Genomic DNA, 21,494 nt, shown 5'->3' with positions numbered 1-21,494 from the left:
GTAAGTTAGCAAAAATATTTACAAGCTGACAGCTAAGATAGATCAATTTACACTAAGCATGGCATAAACATGAATTGGGTAGTGTTTGTAAAAGTTTGTGCTAATGTTTTGGGGTTACATGTGGTTAGCCTGAGGACACCAGAGCACCTTCCATGTAATCAATTTAGTCTATTTAGTTTTTCTTTTTACCTTTTCTCTTTGTAAAACTCAGGTTATCTGAAACCTTTCCACGGTGCCCTGCTGAAGAATACCCCAAAGCGGCTGCATTTTGGGTCTACGAGCATGAGGGAGGGGCATGGAGCACAACAAGATTGTGGGACAAAAACAAGTAAGGGACACTGAAAGGTATAAAATAAAGACGACAACAGTAATGACATGACCACCAAATGATTCTCTCTGCAGATTCCCAAAACACAATACAAAGACATATCTACAAAAAAAAAACTGCCAAGAGCTACTATTGACAAGCATGATCTGTCAAAGTGAATGGGCTGGGGAAAGTTTACAGATAGGTCTTTGAAATGAGGAAGGAGTTTTGGTTGTGCATGGTTGTGCTTGGCGACAATAAAGGTATTGTCGTGTTATGAGAACGATTGAAAGGTGCCATTTCTCCTCAATCTCTCATACACAGCAATATATGCTGTGTAAGAACTGCCCTCTTAAGATTTTTCACACCTTCTGCCAGCAATTTCACTTTGTAGAATGATATTTCCTCTCAAAAGCAGCTCCCAATGTCCCTCATTGTCCCTAAACAATACACTAGTCTGTCTCTAAAGACTTAGGTCCCAATTGGTTTACACCTTTACCAACAAAGGTGTGTTTGCTTACGTCCCTTCCACAAAAAGTGTACAATGGTAACACCACAACCATGTCTTTGCTGGAGACATGCAGTACCAGCAAATCTTCTGTAAGAGATCTAAACATTTGGTGACAACCTACAACACTATTTTTATTTTTATGAAATTCACTGAGGAGGATGGTCCTCAACTTCCTCCAATGGTGTACACTACTTAATGCTAACTCAAAAAGAGAACTGGGTATTCAACAATAATGTTATATGGTAAAAGTAACATACAAAACATACAGTATGAACAGTTTAGCACAGTTCAGTGTGTCTGAGTGTGTCTCAGGTGTAGTATTTGTCTTTAAGAGTTTAGTTAGGCCTACATGTAATGGAATAAATACATGTATAGCCTGTTGTGTAACGTGTTGGCTAATTTAAGAATAGGATGGCTTCAATATGCTCTGATGTTGCCATCACAGAAAACGGCTATAACTAAATGTTACATCCATGTATTGTGCCCTCGGTTCCTTTGAGCTTCAATAATTTATACTGGATATATGCTTTGTTCTACAAAAACATTGTCCATGTGCAGAATGTGCAACGTGATAGGATTTTGCCATTGTGAAAGTAGCCTCCCAATGAAACAAATTGATTAATGTGCGCACACTCCCGCACATAAACTATAGGATATGCTTACGAGTAACACTATCTAATGGTGGAATGAATGTAAACATTTTTTTTTTAAATCAAGGGTATTATGAATGGTGGACATAAATTAATTCGTTCTGAGGACTACAAGTGATTTTTGGTGACGTTAATCTCATGGAGCAGCTGTAGGGTTGGAGGACTGTTGCTCATCATTGCGCATGAAGCGGCAGTGGCGCGACTCCTCTCCTAGTTGACGGGAATTCGCTGACACCAATTATTTTTTAGCGGGCAGATGCACGCACGTCAACATATGCCGCCTATAGAAAACTGGACTGAAGTGCGCTACCAGTTACAACGTTGATTTGAATGCTAAGGACAATTCGGTGACACGGACTTTTATCGCCAGTATAAACTGAACTGTATGGCATGTTCTCTGCCACCAATCGCTACAGGTAAGGATTTATTTCGACAGTTGCAATATGATACAACCGACTCTCGAAGTGTGGCATGAACAATGAAAGCTTATAGGCGTTGGTTTACATTTTTTTAAATATGGTTTAGTAGACCTATTTTCAATCAAATGAAATTGAGCGTATCTTTTTTTCTATTGCACTTTGCTAAAGATTCGTAGACTATCTATCAATTGCTTAGTTGTTCTGCAGAAAGCGTTTCGAATGGTTTGCTAACTATTTTTGGAATATGAAAAAGACTAAACAAGCGTAAATTAACATTAGTTGTAGAAAAGTGAAGCACTGAACAATAGCCTAACCCATCATAATGGAATTATAAATGCATCTCCTTTATAGCGTGAAAACAGCTTTATAGGGATTGAGTGAACATTTCATATTCATCCAGTATTGTAATTTTATTGTGAATGTGCAAAGGGCTGCTCTGTGTGTGTGTGTGTGTGTGTGTGTGTGTGTAACTAGATAGGCTAGTGGGCAATCTTCAAAAAGGGCTTTAGCTACCCCTTCCAGCAGTAGAACAAAACACAACCATATTTTTTCACATATCTATTGTCTCCATTCTATGAAATGGATGGCTGTGAAAAAATATTTTACTGCATAAGTGATTGATAAATATCATGACACACTCCCTAAACTAAAAATGTGCAGAATAATGCCTGGCTAGAGGGGGGTGGGCCACATAAACTCATGTAACCCAATATTGCATGCTCTGAAATTGAGAATCCATTAGGCCTGCCCTAATTATACTCAAGCCCCATTGTCTGGGTATAAAAAGAAAGCAGCAGACTGCTTGGAATGGAAACACCAAAAATTCCAAGTCGCGGGTCTCTTTGAGGCACAATGAGGCAATTCGGAGGCTCCAACGAAAGGAAAGAGAACACTGGACACCCTCTCCCTAGCTCTACAACTTGCGATATACCAACTGTGGTATAACTTTTGTCTCCAGGATTGGGCTCTTCAGTCATCTCCTTGTTATTTAGAAGTAAGCTTTGATTCATTTCTAGTCCAAAATGTCTGCCTGTATCTGACATGACCTTCCGCTGGCTAACTGCATTTGTGATGTGCATAGTGATGTTCCGGTGCACTTCTTAAAGATGTTTGGGTTGAGCTGGCACATTTAGTTTTTCCAAAAAATCATGTCCACCATCCTGACTGGCTGTCCTGGAGTTGCCGTATATATTGACTTGGTGAAATTATGGTGTATAGGGTGGATGCAACCACACATGATGACATGTGCATAAGGCAGGTGTTTACTACAATAAACCAACACAACCTGACACTCCTTGACAAGAAATGCCATCCACTTAGTGGAACGTCAATGATGTCATAGAAATTGTACCTATCCGATGCCTATCCAATGTAAATGCCACCCTGAATCTCCCAGTCTGATCTGGAGTTGCCGTACACTTTGCCATACATGAGGCCATTCAACAGCCAAAATGCAATCGGGAAAGTGCTGGCGTGCATTGCCCTCATATGTACAGTGCCTTCAGAAAGTATTCATACCCCTTGACTTATTCCCCATTTTGTTCTGTTACAGACTAAGTATTTTTTAAATCTACACACCCATAATGACAAAGTGAAAACATGTTTGTAGAAATTGTAGCAAATTTATTGAAAAATAATAATAATCTCAATACATGTTAAAATCACCTTTGGCAGCATTTAAGGCAGTGAGTCTTTCCGGGTAAGCCTCTAAGAGCTTTGCGCTCCTGGATTGTACAATATTTGCCCATTATTCTTTACAAAATTTGTGAAGCTCTGTCAAATTGGTTGTTGATCATTGCTAGACAACCATTTTCAACTCTTGCCATAGATTTCTAAGCAGATTTAAGTCAAAATTGGAACTCTGCAACTCAGGAACATTCACTGTGTTCTTGGTGCACAGTGTAGATTTGGCCTTGTGTTTTAGGTTATTGTCTTGCTAAAAGGTGAATTAATGTCCCAGTGGCTGGTGGAAAGCAGACTGAACCAGGTTTTCATCTAGGATTTTGCATGTGCTTAGCTCCATTCAGTTTCATTTTTATCCTCAAAAACTCCCCAGTTGTTAACGATAACAAGCATACACATAACATGATGCAGCACCACTATGCTTGAAAATGAATGTGTTGTATTGGATTTTCTCCAAACATAACACTTTGTATTCACAACGAAAAGTGAATTGCTTTGCAATATTTTTTGCATTATTACTTTAGTGCCTTGTTGCCAACAGGATGCATGTTTTGGAATATTTTTATAAAGTACAAGCTTCCTTCTTTTCACTATTCCAATTAGGTAAGAACTAATGTTGTTGATCTATCCTCAGTTTTCTCCTATTTCAGTCGTTAAACGCTATGACTGTTTTAAAGTCATCATTGGCCTCATGGTGAAATCACTGAGCGGTTTCCTTCCTCTCCGGCAACTGAGTTAGGAAGGACGGCTGTATCTTTGTAGTGACTGGGTGTATAGATGCACCATCCAAAGTGTAATTAATAACTTCACCATGTTCAAAGAAATATTCAGTGTCTGCTTTTGTTTTACCTACATTTGAAGTCAGAAGTTTACATACACTTAGGTTGGAGTCATTAAAACTTGTTTTTCAACAACTCCACAAATTTATTTTTAACAAACTATAGTTTTGGCAAGTCGGTTAGGACATCTACTTTGTGCATGACACAAGTCATTTTTCCAACAATTGTTTACAGACAGATTATTTCACTTATAATTCACTGTATCACAATTCCAGTGGGTCTGAAGTTTACATACACTGAGTTGACTGTGCCTTTAAACAGCTTGGAAAATGCCATAAAATGATGTCATGGCTTTAGAAGCTTCTGATAGGCTAATTGACATAATTTGAGTCAATTGGAGGTGTACCTGCGGATAGATTTCAAGGCCTACCTTCAAACTCAGTCCCTCTTTGCTTGGCATCATGGGAAAATCAAGAAAAATCAGCCAAGACAAATTGTAGACCTCCACATGTCTGGAACGGCATCCATAGACACGTACTCAGAGCATGCGCATACCAGCTAGTTGGTGTGTTTACAGACATATTCAATCTCTCCCTATCCCATTCTGCTGTCCCCACATGCTTCACGATGGCCACCATTGTTCCTGTACCCAAGAAGGCAAAGGTAACTGAACTAAATGACTCTCACTTCTGTCATCATAAAGTGCTTTGAGAGACTACTCAAGGATCATATCACCTCCACCTTACCTGTCACCCAAGACTCACTTCAATTTGCATACCGCCCTAATAGGTCTACAGACGATGCAATCGCCATCACACTGCACACTGCCCTATCCCATCTGGACAAGAGGAATACCTATGTAAGAGTGCTGTTCATTGACTACAACTCAGCATTCAACACCATAGTACCCTCCAAGCTCATCATCAAGCTTGGGGACCTGGGTCTCCCCCCCGCCCTCTGCAATTGGGTCCTGGACTTCCTGATGGGCCTCCCCCTGGTGGTGAAGGTAGGAAACATCTCCACTTCAGTGATCCTTAACACTGGGGCCCCACAAGGGTGCATGCTCAGCCCCCTCCTGTACTTCCTGTTCACCCATGACTGCGTGGTCATGCACTGCTTCCAACTCAAAGCAAGTTTGCAGACGACAACAGTAGTAGGCTTGATCACGATCAATGACGAGCCTATAGGGAGGAGGTGAGTGCACTCAGACTGTGGTGTCAGGAAATCAAGCTCTCAATCAACGTCAACAAAACAAAGGAGATGATCGTGGACTTCAGTAAACTGCAGAGGGACTACCCCCCTATCCACATCGACGGGACAACAGTGGAGAAGTTGGAACGCTTTAAGTTCCCCGGCGTACACATCACGGACAAACTGAAATGGTCCATCCACACAGACAGCGTGGTGAAGAAGGCGCAACAGCGCCTCTTCAACCTCAGGAGGCTGAAGAAATGTGGCTGGTCACCTAAAACCCTCACAAACTTTTACAGATGCACAATTGAGAGCATCCTGTCGGGCTGTATCACCGCCTGTATGGCAACTGCATCGCCCACATCCGCAGGGCTCTCCAGAGGGTGGTGCGGTCACAACGCATCACCAGGGGCAAACTACCTGCCTTCCAGGACACCTACAGCACCTGATGTCACAGGAACACCAAAAAGATTATCAAGGACAACAACCCCTCGAGCCATTGCCTGTTCACCCTGCTACCATCCAGAAGGCGAGGTCAGTACAGGTGCATCAAAGCTGAACCGAGAGACTGAAAAATAGCTTCCATCTCAAAGCCATCAGACTGTTAAACAGCAATCACTAATACAGAGAGGCTGCTGCCTACATACAGATTTGAAATCATTGGCGACTTTAATAAATGGATCCCTAGTCACTTTAATAATGCACTTTAATCATGTTTGCATATCTTGCATTACTCATCCCATATGTGTATACTGTATTTTATACCATCTATTGCATCTTGCCTATGCCGCTCGGTCATTGCTCATCCATATACAGTGGGGCAAAAAAGTATTTAGTCAGCCACCAATTGTTCAAGTTCCCCCACTTAAAAAGATGAGAGAGGTCTGTAATTTTCATCATAGGTACACTTCAACTATGACAGACAAAATGAGAATCACATAGTAGGATTTTTAATGAATTTATTTGCAAATTATGGTGGAAAATAAGTATTTGGTCACCTACAAACAAGCAAGATTTCTGGCTCTCACAGACCTGTAACTTCTTCTTTAAGAGGCTCCTCTGTCCTCCACTCGTTACCTGTATTAATGGCACCTGTTTGAACTTGTTATCAGTATAAAAGACACCTGTCCACAACCTCAAACAGTCACACTCCAAACTCCACTATGGCCAAGACCAAAGAGCTGTCAAAGGAGACCAGAAACAAAATTGTAGATCTGCACCAGGCTGGGAAGACTGCATTTGCAATAGGTAAGCAGCTTGGTTTGAAGAAATCAACTGTGGGAGCAATTATTAGGAAATGGAAGACATACAAGACCACTGATAATCTCCCTCGATCTGGGGCTCCACGCAAGATCTCACCCCGTGGGGTCAAAATCCCAGAACCACACGGGGGGACCTAGTGAATAACCTGCAGAGAGCTGGGACCAAAGTAACAAAGCCTACCATCAGTAACACACTACGGCGCCAGGGACTCAAATCCTGCAGTACCAGACGTGTCCCCCTGCTTAAGCCAGTACATGTTCAAGCCCGTCTGAAGTTTGCTAGAGAGCATTTGGATGATCCAGAAGAAGATTGGGAGAATGGCATATGGTCAGATGGAACCAAAATATAACTTTTTGGTAAAAACTCAACTCGTCGTGTTTGGAGGACAAAGAATGCTGTGTTGCATCCAAAGAACACCATACCTACTGTGAAGCATGGGGGTGGAAACATCATGCTTTGGGGATGTTTTTCTGCAAAGGGATCAGGATGACTGATCCGTGTAAAGGAAAGAATGAATGGGGCCATGTATCGTGAGAGTCCTGTAGGTGCCTTTTGTCAAACTCCAAGCGGGCTGTCATGTGCCTTTTACTAAGGATTGGCTTCCGTCTGGCCACTCTACCATAAAGGCCTGTTTGGTGAGGTGCTGCAGAGATGGTTGTCTGTCTGGAAGGTTCTCCTATCGCCACAGAAGAACTCTGGAGCTCTGTCAGAGTGACCATCGGGTTGTTGGTCACCTCCCTGACCAAGGCCCTTTTCCCCCGATTGCTCAGTTTGTCTAGGCGGCCAGCTCTGGGAAGAGTCTTGGTGGTTTTAAACTTCTACCATTTAAGAACTATGGAGCCTTCAATGTTGCAGAAAGTTTTAGTACCCTTCCCCAGATCTGTTCCTCGACACACTCATGTCTTGGAGCTCTACAGACAATTCCTTCAACAGGATGCACCTTAGCTCAATTTCGAGTCACATAACAAAGGTTCTGAATACTTATGTAAATGAGGGATTTAGCTGCCACCGGAGGGCTGATGCGTGGAGGTGGTACCGGATAGACCGGAACGTGCAGGCGCTCTGGAGCTCTTGAGCACCGAGCCTGCCCAACCTTACCTGGTTGAATGCTCCCTGTCGCCCTGCCAGTGCGGCGAGGTGGAATAGCCCGCACTGGGCTATGCAGGCGAACCGGGGACACCGTGCGCAAGGCTGGTGCCATGTAAGCCGGCCCAAGGAGACGCACTGGAGACCAGATGCGTAGAGCCGGCTTCATGGCACTTGGCTCGATGCTCACTCTAGCCCGGCCGATACGCGGAGCTGGTATGTACCGCACCTGGCTATGCACCCGCACTGGGGACACCGTGCGCTCCACTGCATAACACGGTGCCTGCCCGGACTCTCTCGCCCTCCGGTAAGCACAGGAAGTTGGCGCAGGTCTCCTACCTGGCTTCGCCATACTTCCTGTGTGCCACCCTCAAGACATTTTAGGGGCTGCCTCTCGGGCTTCCTTGCCAGCCGTGTTCCCTCATATCGCCTGCTCCTCTCTCCGGCTGCCTCTGCTCTCCTAGCAGCCTCCACCTGTTCCCATGGAAGGCGATCCTTTCCCGCCAGGATCTCCTCCCATGTGTAGCAACCCTTGCCGTCCAATACATAATCCCACGTCCATTCCTCCTTGCGCTGCTCCTGCTTCCGCTGCCTGTCACCACGCCTCTTGGTCCTTTTGTGGTGGGTGATTCTGTCACGGGATTCTTCCTGGGAAGGAGAGGCGGACCAAAACGCAGCGTGGTTATTTTTATACATCTTTAATAAAGATGAAAATAGAACAATATACAAAACAAGAACCGTGAAAACCGAAAGCAGCCCTATCTGGTGCAACAAACACAAAGACAGGAACAATCACCCACAAAACCCAACACAAAACAGGCTACCTAAATATGGCTCCCAATCAGAGACAATGACTAACACCTGCCTCTGATTGAGAACCATATCAGGCCCAAACACAGAAACAGACAAACAAGACATCCAACATAGAATGCCCACTCAGATCACACCCTGACCAAACAAAACATAGAACATACAAAGCAAACTATGGTCAGGGTGTGACACAAAGAGAGAGAAGGGGACCGAAATGAATGAGATTAACATTAACTGCGTTGTGCAGAAAGATGATGGAAAGGCCCACTCCTTATCTTCAAAACTCCAGAACTCAGAGTGTCATTTCTCTTCCCACCCAGAGTGACAACATAGCAGATGTAAGATAATCTCTTAAAGTCAACCAAAGGGGACGAACATGTCTTGGATGATGTAGTGGTGGATTCTTTCTTTTTAACTTTCTGGTTAGGGACGTATTTTCACTTTCATTCTATCTGTATATCTCCCCCTTTGCCTCCCTGATATGCTTGTTATATTCTGTCTGAGGTGTGGGTAGAGACTATGACCTGTGCAGACATTACTCTGCAGAATGTGTGGTTGGGCAGTGCTATGAGATGATGAGGTATGGGTGCAGCTGGAACCTGGAGGGTGGCACATGGCACCAGGTGGCTCATCTCTCCTGCCTTATTCAGATTGATGGGTCTCATCTCCCAGCCGCCCACTCTCTGGCTTGGGTGCATCATGGGAGTGAGGGTCAGAAACATTTGGGTTTGAGCTGACCTGGCTGTCCCGTCTGCTTGGCCCTCTGTGCCCTGTCTGACTTGGGACGGTCCAGTGGCACTGTCATCTCTCATCTGTGATGAGATCTGACGCCATAAGTCCTCACTGTTGCCAACCACTCCATCAAGCTGTCACAGTGTCCAGATGCACATTCAGATCAATGGATTCCCCTCTGGTTTGACTTGTCAGATTGTTACATGGGAAGGATGAGAGTTTTTTTATAGTGATATATTATTAAACAAAATGTATTTGATTGTCTTCTTATTTGAACATTATTATCATCATCATCATCTTCCTCTTCTTCAAACCTGCCACCACCAGCACCTCCACCAAGACCCCCATTTCAAAAAGCAAGTTTCTTCCCAACCATGTTCAAATCCCACTCAAAGCCTGCAGATTTCCCATATGCTTTAGGAGACGAGAACAAGACAACAGCATGCTGATGCAGGGTGACGGGAGCCAGATACTCGTCTGGAATGATGAGGAAGATAAGTCAATTAGAGACCAAATCAAAGCGTCTGAACTCTCAGATGAAACAGTGTTGCATAGGAGAGTGATCCGCTGTGGCCAGCCGACTACTCAGACAAAGACCTCAGGGCTCGCTGTGCCTGTAAGAGAAGCGGGCTGGGCTGGTGGAACGCATTTCTAAACTGGCTACATCAGCTCAGCTCTGAGTACGGGAGGGAGTGAGTACTAAACTGAACAAAAATATAAACACAACATGTAAAGTGTAGGTCCCATGTTACATGAGCTGAAATAAAAGATCCCTGAAACATTCCATAAAAAATAACTTATTTCCCTCAAATATTGTGCACAGGTGCATCTTATGCTGGGGACAATAAAAGGCCACTCTAAAATGTGCAATTTTGTCACACAACACAATGCCACACATGTCTCGTGTTTTGAAGGAGCATGCAGTTTGGCATTTATTGCATTCATGATGTTGTATCGAATTGCTTCCTGACGTGAGTTGCTTGCCACGGGGTAGTTGTAGGCCTATCACATGCCTGCGGTAGCTACAGATGTAGGATCTTAATTTGAGCTAGTTTGCTACGGCAGAAAAATAATCCTGCAGCAACAGGAAATGTAGATTATTATGTGGATAATTTTTTCAGAGGGTTGATACATTTTCCGTAAGGGAAAATCAAGTCTGACATTTCTAAGTGGAAATGACAAACTTCCGAAGCCCTTTTAAACCTCAAAAACACTTCCTGCAACAGGGTGATCAGATTAAGATTCTGCATCTGTAACATGGCCAATTTGTCACATCCACCCCACTTTATTTTAATAGGATAGCAGCCTACACAATAAATAACTTGTAATATTGGTAGGGCCATCCACACCAAGGACGATAACTACAAGGATAACTGTAATGATGAACTATAGGCTACATAACTGCAAAACGTTGGCGAGCATCTACACTAGAGGAATATCGTTCTACAGTAGTTTCACCTGTCAATCAACTGATCAACGCATCCACATGAATAGTATGCATGTCAATCTCTCCTGGCTCAAAGTATAGGATAGATCACTACTAGTATTTGTTAGAAGTATTGACTTGTTTAATGTACTGAGCTGTCGGTTTAAACTACTAGCACACAGCTCAGACTCCCAATCATAACCCACAAGACATGCCACCAGAGGTCTTTTCACAGTCCCCAAGTCCAGAACAAACTATGGGAGGCGCACAGTACTACCATCTGTGCTGCGCCCTATGGGACTCGCGATCACGGCCAGTTGGGATACAGCCCTGGATCGAACCCGGGTCTGTAGTGACGCCTCTAGCACTGCTATGCAGTGCCTTAGACCACTGTGCCACTTTTGGAACCCCATGACTACATGGAAGTCTATTCTACATTAAGTAACTCATGCAAGCAGTAAAATCAGATTTTAATAATGGATCAAAAATACTTTTGTAACAACATGGACTGTGAAGGGACACACACACAGGCACAGACACACACATACACACACACACACACACATGATAACATACGCACTATACACACACATACACATGGATTTTGTGTTGTAGATATGTGATAGTAGAGTAGTGGCCTGAAGGCACACACTTAATGTGTTGTGAAATCTGTTGTGAAATGTGTTGTAATGTTTTTTAAATGGTATATAACTGCCTAAATTGTGCTGGACCCCAGGAAGAGTAGCTGATGTGTAGGCCTATTAATAAGGTGGTAACTGGTAACACAGACCATTCAGTGCTTTCAGGATGTGTTCACTGTCATAGTGACAACTGCAATAATACTTCAATGTGCATGTAATGAAAAATAATATAGAAACTCGTATTTAAATGTAGCAGTTCAACAACGAACGCCGTTAACTTCTTTCTCCTACTTGAGACGCAGATGTCTCAAGTAGGCACCTGGAAATGCAAATGCGCTACGCTAAATGCTAAATGTACTCGTTAAAACTCAAACGTTCATCAAAATACACATGCAGGGTATTGAATTAAAGCTACACTCGTTGTGAATCTAGCCAACAAGTCAGATTTTTAAAATGCTTTTCGGCGAAAGCATGAGAAGCTATTATCTGATAGCATGCAACACCCCAAAATGCCTGAATGCGACGTAAACAAAGACTTAGCGTAGCCGGCGCTACACAAAACGCAGAAATAAAATATAAAACATTCATTACCTTTGACGAGCTTCTTTCTTGGCACTCCTATATGCCCCATAAACATCACTATTGGGTCTTTTTTTCGATTAAATCGGTCCATATATACCCAAAATAGCTTTCTATGGAAGCTGTGTAATTCAGAAAAAAACATTGTTTTAAAACGCAGCGTCATTTTTTAAAATTAAAAAAGTTGACGATAAACTTTCACAAAACACTTCGAAATACTTTTGTAATCCAACTTTAGGTATTAGTAAACGTTTATAATCTATCAAAATGATTACAGGGCGATGTGTATTCAATAGCTCCTCGTCTTCAAATCAATGGCTGAAAATGTGCACTTCACAACATCCTGGCGGAGACCGGAAGAAATTGAATCCAGGAAATTATTTTTAGCTTTCAGAGAGCAGTTTTTCTTGCGCTTTTCGATGAAACACACGATCTGTTATAGTCACAGCCATGATTTAACCAGTTTTAGAAACTTCAGAGTGTTTTCTATCCACACATACTAATCATATGCATATACTATATTCCTGGCATGAGTAGCAGGACGCTGAAAAGTTGCGCAATTTTTAACAGAATGTTCGAAAAAGGAGGGGGTAGGATGAAGAGGTTTTAAGCCTTCACATCTTTTGTAATTGCTTGCCTTGTTGCTCAAGTGGTTTGCGAGTGATTTCCATTTTCTAATGGCTGTCAGTAGTTTGGATCTTAGACAAGAAAGATGTTCTACCTAGGCTACAACACACAGTGCAATGAAGAATGTATTATTTTTAGCAAGTTAGTACATTTTTCATTAGTTTGACTTTTCTCATTGTTGCTAGTATTCCCCAGTGGATAGCCTACTCTCTGAGCAGAAGCCTACTCTCTGAGCAGAGTGTGTTCCCAACAGGCCTGGAGGGTGGCTGTCTCGTTGGATGAGTGCTGGAGGTTGTGGCAATAGCATGAGTGTAGGCTATCACAATTCGTAACACCAACGGTTATATTACTATGGTCATATAATAATCCAGATATCATCCGGCCTGCATAGAAGCCTATCAACTATATCTTAGCTTATACAGATATGGGATCTTAATTTGATCACCTGTTGTTGCAGAAAATGTCCTGCAGGGCAGAAAATGCAAGCTTTCTAACGTTTGTAATTTCCACTATCAAATGTCAGACTTGATTTGCCCTAACAAAAAATGTATCAACCCCTAAAAAAATGTCCATTACTTATAATCCACACAATAATTAATGTTTCCTGTTGCTGCAGGACTATTTTCCTGCTGTGAGAAACTGGTCAAATTAAGATCCTACAAATGTACTTTTCTAATAGCTGCATACAATAATAGCCTAAATACTGAATCAAATCCGCTGAGCAATTATAATATTGTGTGTGCTACAAGTAGGCCTATGACACGATGTCATATTCCAATTCCAGAATTAGAAAACACTGTAGACAGTCATACAGTGAATTCCTAACTTAGTTATTGACATTATGGTTGTCAATTCCTTTGGATCCTATCAATATCATCACTGGACAATTTGATAAGACCATTGCACGCTCTCTCTCTTCTTTCAAACTCCCCACCAGTTCTTTTGGCTGCTGTATTTTACATTCAGCAAGCAAGAGCAAGCGGGAATCTCTCCTCAAATAGGCTAAAAGTAAAGAAAATGCTTGTAAAAAAAGTGTCCAACAAGCTATTGTGGTCTAGCTTTTCCAGGGACTCCAAAATCATAGAGGAATCGCTGTAGCTGAGATGTTTGTAGCAGAGAGGCCAGGTACGGAATCGCGCAAAGAGAACAGTAAAGACAGACATGCTAGAGATGTGTAGCCTAAGTTAAAATATTACCCCATCATTAATTTGCTAAATATTAGCCCCAATACTGCAGTGAATATACCGAATAAACGCACACAGTGAAATAATGTTTTTTTAACAGACTATGAAATGACAGGTAGCCTAGGCTACACAGTGTGTTCTCCTCAGGCTCCCCAATTGGCTAATCTTTTTAGGGACAAGAACATGATCACACATAGGCTATAACAATACGGTGCCATAATTAATTGTATTATTGTTTTCTAGGGAGTGCAGAATTGCTGTAAACTGCAGTGAATATGTAATTTGAATAACCTCTAAAAAAGCCCTGATTAGGCCTGATTAGGCCACCTATTGGATCAGTTATGGGTCTTTTCTCAACCGTTTACAACATCCAGAAAGGCACTTTAGCAGGCCAGTAATGGGTGTATTTTGTCAGGATGTATCTGCGTTAACAGATACGAATGGAAAATATGGCCTTCTCCTACTGAAATGCACTGTTTGTCATTGCTAATCATTCGCCCAAGTTGTCATATAATTAAGGTGGCCACCAATAAGCCTACATTCCCAGTTATTCAGGCAAGTTTATTTCGCTCTCTGCCTCCTCTCATGCCCCGTGTTCACTAGAACATGGTGCCGCGGGGGGTGCAAAATCGTTTCCCGTTTATTTCCAATGGAAGGAAAGCGGTAGGAAGGGGACACAAATCAATACATAAAGCATACACAAGCATACACAATACACAAGCATACATAGATTACATAGATTACAAACAATAGACAAATAGACAAACAATAGACAATCGAGCTAGGGGGTACAATATCACATTACAATTACACAAGGACCTTAAGGGACATGCATATACTTACAATTCAAACAGCTTTTTTGTTAGTAGAGCATTTAACCGTCTTAAAATACAGTTCAATTTCTTTTTGTAGGGTACGAAAATGTGGTTTTCTGTTTGTAAATTTACATTTGTGTATATGAAATTTGGCCAAAAGAATAATGAAATTAATTACATAAAAATGATTCCGCTTATTTCTATTGTATGTAAAGAATCCAAACAGTACATCTCTCCACAATAGTGTAAAATCTTCATAAATGTGTTCAATTATAAACCTACTGATGTCTTGCCACAGTTTTCTTACATGCATACAATGCCAAAAAATATGCACAACTGTTTCTGGGTGGTCATTACAAAAGGAGCAATTTGAGTTGATGTTTTCCTTAAATTTCTTCATATAGTGGTTGGCAGGATAATATTTATGAATAATTTTAAAGGAAACTTCCTTAATTTTGTTAACAAGTAGGTATGTGTGTGGCAACATCCAAACTTTTTTCCAACAGATATTATCAATAAATCCATTTCAATAAGGCATGACATAAGGTCACAACATCCTGCTGAAACAAGGATCGTATCGCTCTGTTGTTGAATGGACCAAAAGAGAAACAAATCTTTCCTACTGATGAGTCAACAGGGTCAACAGAAGGTAGGCTCTGAGGGTCAGGTCTTGACACGTTCCTGAATAACAAAGCAACACCTGAGGGAATGGCATCTAAAACAATTGCAAAATCTTTAGGTGTTACAGGGACCTTGTAAAGTGATAAGAATTCTTTATAACTGAGTAAAAGACTCTCTGCATTTACCAGTTGGCTCACCAATAGGATATTATTTCGGAACCAATATTCTAAAAACAGAGAGGTATTTTTATACAATATATCCCGATTATTCCATATATAATATCTGTGTGGAGAAAAATTGTGTTTATAAATTAAGGACCATGACAAGAAAACCTGCCGATGAAAAGCAGAAAGTTTCACTGGAACTTTGTCAATATTATAATTGCAAAACAACATGAAGTTAAGGCCGCCAAAAGTAGAGAAGACATGATGAGGAATAAAATTCCAGATAGAAGTGGGTCTTCTTAGGAATTGTTTTATCCAATTGACCTTAAAAGTATTATTTAAAGTAGTAAAGTCCAGAAAATTCAGTCCACCATTCAAGTGTTCATTACAACAGTTTTCCTAATGTAATGGGTACGGTTTCTCCAAAGAAAGTTGAAAAGCATCTGGTCTATCTCCTTGCTTATTTTACGGTCAAGATATAAAGATAGAGTACCATATGTTAGTCTAGAGATACCTTCAGCCTTGGTTATTAGGACTCTACCTTTTAAAGATAAGTCCCTCTGTAGCCATTGATTTAGTTTCTTCTGGGTTTTTTTAATAAGAGGGTTAAAATTTAGTAAGCCTCTAGACTTCTGATCCTTTGTAATGGTTATGCCTAAATATGTAAGTTATTCTTTTACTGGAATACCATAATATGAAGGTGTCACACAATCTTTGATAGCTATGAGTTCACATTTATTAATGTTAAGATATAGACCAGACGCTTTGGAAAAGGATTGTATCACATTGATCGATATGGGAATTTGGTTAGCGTCTTTCAGAAAAAGTGTAGTATCGTCAGCCAGCTGGCTTATAATAATTTCTTTACCAGCTATGGAAATACCTTGTACAGGACTATTATTTCAAGAATTTGCAAGAAGTTGGGTGATTAATAAAAACAGGTACGGAGAGATAGGGAGGGGGGGGGCCTTTAGGCAGTGTGAAGGTGGCATGGGAGGCAGTGAAAAATATCACCCTTTCCCAACTTTATGCAAATCACCAGCAGCGGCTGCTGGGCGATGACCAATCATATCCAGTGATTCCCAGGAAGAATTTGATACTATGCGACCCAAGGCTGGAGACTTTCTTCAGCAAAGATGGCTGAAAAAAGTATTAGAATGGAAGCAAATGTAAGTGAATATAACGTCATAACGAATCATGCTAAAATTCTACACTTGACAGGAATATGCTCGTTAATGTAGAGACAAATGATTATGCATATTTTCTTTATCCTAAAGTTAATTTACGAAAATCGCGATATAGAAAGCTAGCTGACAGGCTAGCTTTATGGGTGTTGTAGCATGAGTATGAAATTGTAATTATATTTGTTTAATGTTTTAGGGACTCCTGAAACAACCAGCAAATCAGGCTGTCGTCTTGTGAAACAGTGGATGTAAAGAATCTAGCTGGCTAAAGCATTTACTGCAGATTGAATGTACAATTTTGTAAGCTTGCCTTGCTGATATTTGCCATAATGCAGATAGATGAAATAACGTAGCTAGCTAACTATATTCTTGCTTATTGTGCAGTGGATGATAAAAATATCTGTATCCCTATGGATGTGTAGCTAGCTATGTAGCTGATCTGTGTATGGACCCAAATGTTTGGTATACATATTAGTTCAGAACCTAGCTAGCAACCTCAGCTATCATAGCCAGTTGTATCAACTTCAAAACAATGTCTGAATGACATTAAAAGCCTATGGATGGAGTAGAATATAATATAAGTCTGTGCCAAGGATGCAAGTCGTATTAAACATGTAGTTTTTGCTATGCATGAGATCCCCACATTGTAGCCTGCACATTCAGTATATTCACTGATCATGTGTTCTACCTTGGAAAATAAAGGTGCAGTTCATGAATGTTTTTGATCAACATCAAATCAATCTGATCAACATCAAATCAAATCCAATTTTATTTGTCACATACACAGATGTTAATGGGAGTGTTCCGAAATGCTTGTGCTTCTAGTTCCGACCATGCAGTAATATCTAACAAGTAACCTAACCTAACAATTTCAGGATAGGTGTAGTATTTCATCAAATGAGAGACTTAATTTCAACCAGTAGAGAATGTGAAACGCTTTATTGAAAGAAGTTCATTATCCAAGTGTTATAAATACAAAATACATGCATTATAAATATTATTATTGTAATATTAGATTATAAATACAAGTTCAATGTGTACTTCAATGCACATCTGGTGTGCATTATAAAAACAGAGAAAGAAAGAAGGTGGTGAGGGAGGTGTAAAAGACAGGAAGGGAAAGAGGTAAGAACAGAGGAGCAGGGAAGACAGCATATGATTAATGAATCACAGTGCTACCTTAATATTCTCTCAGTTCATCACAATTATATAATAGTGTCTAGTGGTGTCTCCTAACCAGCCTTGGGCTCCCAGTCGGACCGAAGGTTATCTTAAGCGCGGGTGAGGTGGCGATGACGGGACTGGGGGTTGGCATCCTCTCTCACATCAAAACATACCTGCAGACAGACAGGTGGAGACAGAGAGATAGCATGTTTATGCCTTGTGTTTTTTAAAAATCTAACACTGTAAGTCATCATAATCATCAGGATGTGAAATGCAAAACGACATCTATCTTTATTTCAATGTAAAGCATCTCTTTAATAATACTTTCTGTTGACCTGACCAAGTGACCACTCACCTCTGATCATGCTGTGCCCTCTATGTAGCCAGTTCAGATGTGGGAGGGGTTCACCGATACAGCTGATATAACCTATAGGATTTAGGGAAAAGGGGAGAGAGGGATGAAGTGAAGGAGAGAGGCTGTTATTGAGAAAATAAGGTTGTTAAAGCGACAGTGTTCAATAGGAATCTGTGTGCCTCACCTGGTGTCCACACTAAATGGCTGCAGAGTACTTTATATTGAAAAACATGCACAGACACACAAGGACAAACAATATAGCATAATTATAGAAATAATGAAGTGTCTTACTATTCTCCATGGCTGGGCCTCTTGCCTATTCTTTGAAGGTGGAAGGAGCCACACCTGAACCTGCTTACTGCACAACACAATCCATCAATCAGATTGATACATGAGTTTGTAGGTGTGGGTTATAGGGTGTCTAATTGTTCTACATTTTTTCAATATGGGTGACTTAAAATAGCCTGTTTTGTTTTTGTACAGACATCACACCCTTACCTAAACAACACCCTCACTTGAGAAGTAGAAGGCAAAGGGAGAGAAACTGGGAATTGAATAACTGCTGTTGACATAGCTAAGTAAATGGAATACTCTTATTGCAATGTGGATGGCTCTTAAAAGAGAATTTGGTTGTGCGTAGTGTAGTCTATGGTGTTGCCAGGTAACAGCACCCTCTTCGAAGAAATAGGAGGTGAAGATCTCCCACACACGGATTACCTCTCTTGCTGCGTTGTAGGACCCATCCTTGAAACATTCTGCAGAGCAGCATACTTCTCCTCTGGCACACAGCGGCGAGCTGCAGATCCCCTCCTGGTCCTCGTGTCCTTCCTCATGAAGTTATGCAGGACATAGGTATCTTTCACACGCCTGAATTCCTCACTGAGGCAGTCCCAGATGGCCCTGGTCACCCAACCTTGCAGTGCCCTACACGCTAACTGTAGGCAAACGTTTTGAAAGAATCTCCAGTTACAAGGTATCTGTAGGAATATGGAAGATAATGTCATTATTAGACTTTTACATCACCAGGTAATTGTGGATTACTAAAGTATAATGTGCCTTATAACTAATAATGATAACATAATAATAATTATAATAATGATAGATGCATGTGCACACACGTGCATGTGATATTAACAGGATCATATTAAGGATAGCATGACAAATTAATACATAAATACCACTTAAAGCTTGATGATGAGTTGATCATTTGAATCAGCTGTGCAGTGCTAAGGCAAAAAAAAGTGTACCCTTTTGAGTCCCCAGGACCAGGACTGAGAGCCACTGCTCTTCATTGGGACCTCTTCATCTGTAGACAGGCTTTCATAGCTCTCTTTATCTGCGGACAGAAAACCTCACACGAAACAGACTTCATTATACTCAAATTACACTGCACTTAATATTATGTTACTATTATCTCCGTCCTCACTTCTAGGGATTGGAACTACATAAAAGTACCTGCCCTATCCAGAATAGCCTACTCTCTCACTTTGACAGTTGTTGCTGCTAACATTATCCTTTCACCCTCCTCCATGGCTGTTAGCTAGCTTTGTTTTTTACAGTGATAAATACATCAAGATAGCTAGCTAATATAAAGTTAGGTAGCAAGTGATATTTAATTCACTTAGCGAGCTATAGATACAGTATGTATAGTTGGCTAGACAGCCAACTAGCTAGCTTATTTAGCAGCTCATTTGAGTTAGCCTGCACTGTAGCTAGTTAGCTAATACTACACCATTTTTAAAAACATTTTCAAAATGTATTTACTTACTTAAATAGGTTCTCCCAGCCATGTGAACTATTGGAAACAGGGCAGAAATTATTTCGCAATGCATTATTTCGCAATGTGATTTTTTTCTTATTCTCCTGGACAATTGGCCGGTGCCAATTTTTTCATCAGCTTTTCAAAATAAATATTTGTCCAAAATCCGGCTATTACCAGCTAACGGAAACACTGTTCCACACAATCAAATTCATGTTTTCCTAAAATGAGTTGAGCGAACAGGGCTGACGTGTTGAGCTCGACCACCTCAGTCAATTATGAAACAATTGTAAATAGACCAAAAAGAGAGAGAAGACCCAAACAATGTCACATGCTCTGAATCATTTAAATATTATTTTAACAGGGTAAAATGTTTGCATAACAGGGTTGGCCTTGAAAAGACTGTCAGATGTAAATGCATCACTAATCACATCTTTTGACACTTTAGCAAACCATAAAAATTTGATTTATTACAATTGACCCAATGTCATCCGGGTTAGGGGAGGGTTTAGCCGACTGGGATGTCCTTGTCCCATCTCGCTCTAGCGACTCCTGTGGCGGACCGGGCGCATGCACTCTGACACATCTCCAGTTGTACGGTGTTTCCTCTGAGACATTGGTGTGGCTCGCTTCCGGGTTAAGCAAGCAGTGTGTCAAGAAGCAGTGCAGCTTGGCAGGGTCGTGTTTCAGAGGACGCATGGCTCTCGACCTTAGTCTCTCCCGAGTCCATACGGGAGTTGCAGCGATGGAACAAGACTGTAACTACCAATTGTATATTACGAAATTGGAGAGAAAAAGGGGTAATATATTAAAGTGCACTTCATTTAATATAAAATGCAATATTGGTGCATCATTTCTACTTTTTAAGATATCAAAGGAAAGCAAAAGGCATCCATTTCGTGCAACAACCCATTATGTTTTCATCAATAGGGATTCAAATCAGTTAGGTAATCTTGTTGGTTTATCCAATCCAGTTTCTGTACAGTGATTATAATAACACAATGCATTTGATTATTAATGACATCCAGTAAAGAGAGAGAATTCCTATCACTAAGCACTGCTAGGTAACACTGCAGTCAATGTAAAGTCATTTCAAAATCCTAAATTAGAATCACTCTTTTAACTCCAAATTAACAAACTAAGGGGAGGATGTGTCCATCTCCAAATCTGCCTGCCAGGAATGGCAGTCGTTAACCCTCAGTATTTCCTTACATGCCATGTCTGCTAGGCCTGCTGCCTGCAGCACATGGAACTTGGTGGTTAAGCCATTTGGGACTCTGCCCAGATTTCATTTTAAGAGAGTGTACTTGGATAAGGCACGGGAGGAAACACAGACATATTAAAAGAAAGTGGAGGGATAGAGAGTGCTTTCTGTGGAAGGTTTGAAATATGCTACAGTATATATTTTATTTCCTCCATCTAAGCTGAACGCTTCATCAAAGTCATCAAGCTTCATCAAGTTTCATCAAAGTCATTATTGTGAGGTGAATATGCAGTTGAAAGGATACCCTGTGGTCACGTTAGTAGCTTAGTGAGTTGGTTGT

General features: G+C 41.1%; 1 protein-coding gene across 1 annotated transcript in view; it reads left to right on the top strand.

Annotated features, from left to right (window-relative positions):
- Positions 1–1,735: 1,735 nt before the first annotated feature.
- Positions 1,736–21,494, top strand: part of LOC139381347 (gamma-aminobutyric acid receptor subunit pi-like) — a 91,906-nt gene continuing 72,147 nt past the window's right edge. The window contains exon 1 of the mRNA XM_071124804.1: positions 1,736–1,884. The gene's annotated coding sequence lies outside the window, so the exon portion shown is untranslated. The remainder of the gene's footprint in view (positions 1,885–21,494) is intronic.

Source organism: Oncorhynchus clarkii, chromosome 23 (genome assembly GCF_045791955.1).
Source record: "Oncorhynchus clarkii lewisi isolate Uvic-CL-2024 chromosome 23, UVic_Ocla_1.0, whole genome shotgun sequence".
NCBI classification, from domain to species: domain Eukaryota; kingdom Metazoa; phylum Chordata; class Actinopteri; order Salmoniformes; family Salmonidae; genus Oncorhynchus; species Oncorhynchus clarkii.
The sequence above is the reverse complement of the archived record's forward strand: the minus strand, read 5'-3'. Positions and strand labels throughout refer to the sequence as shown.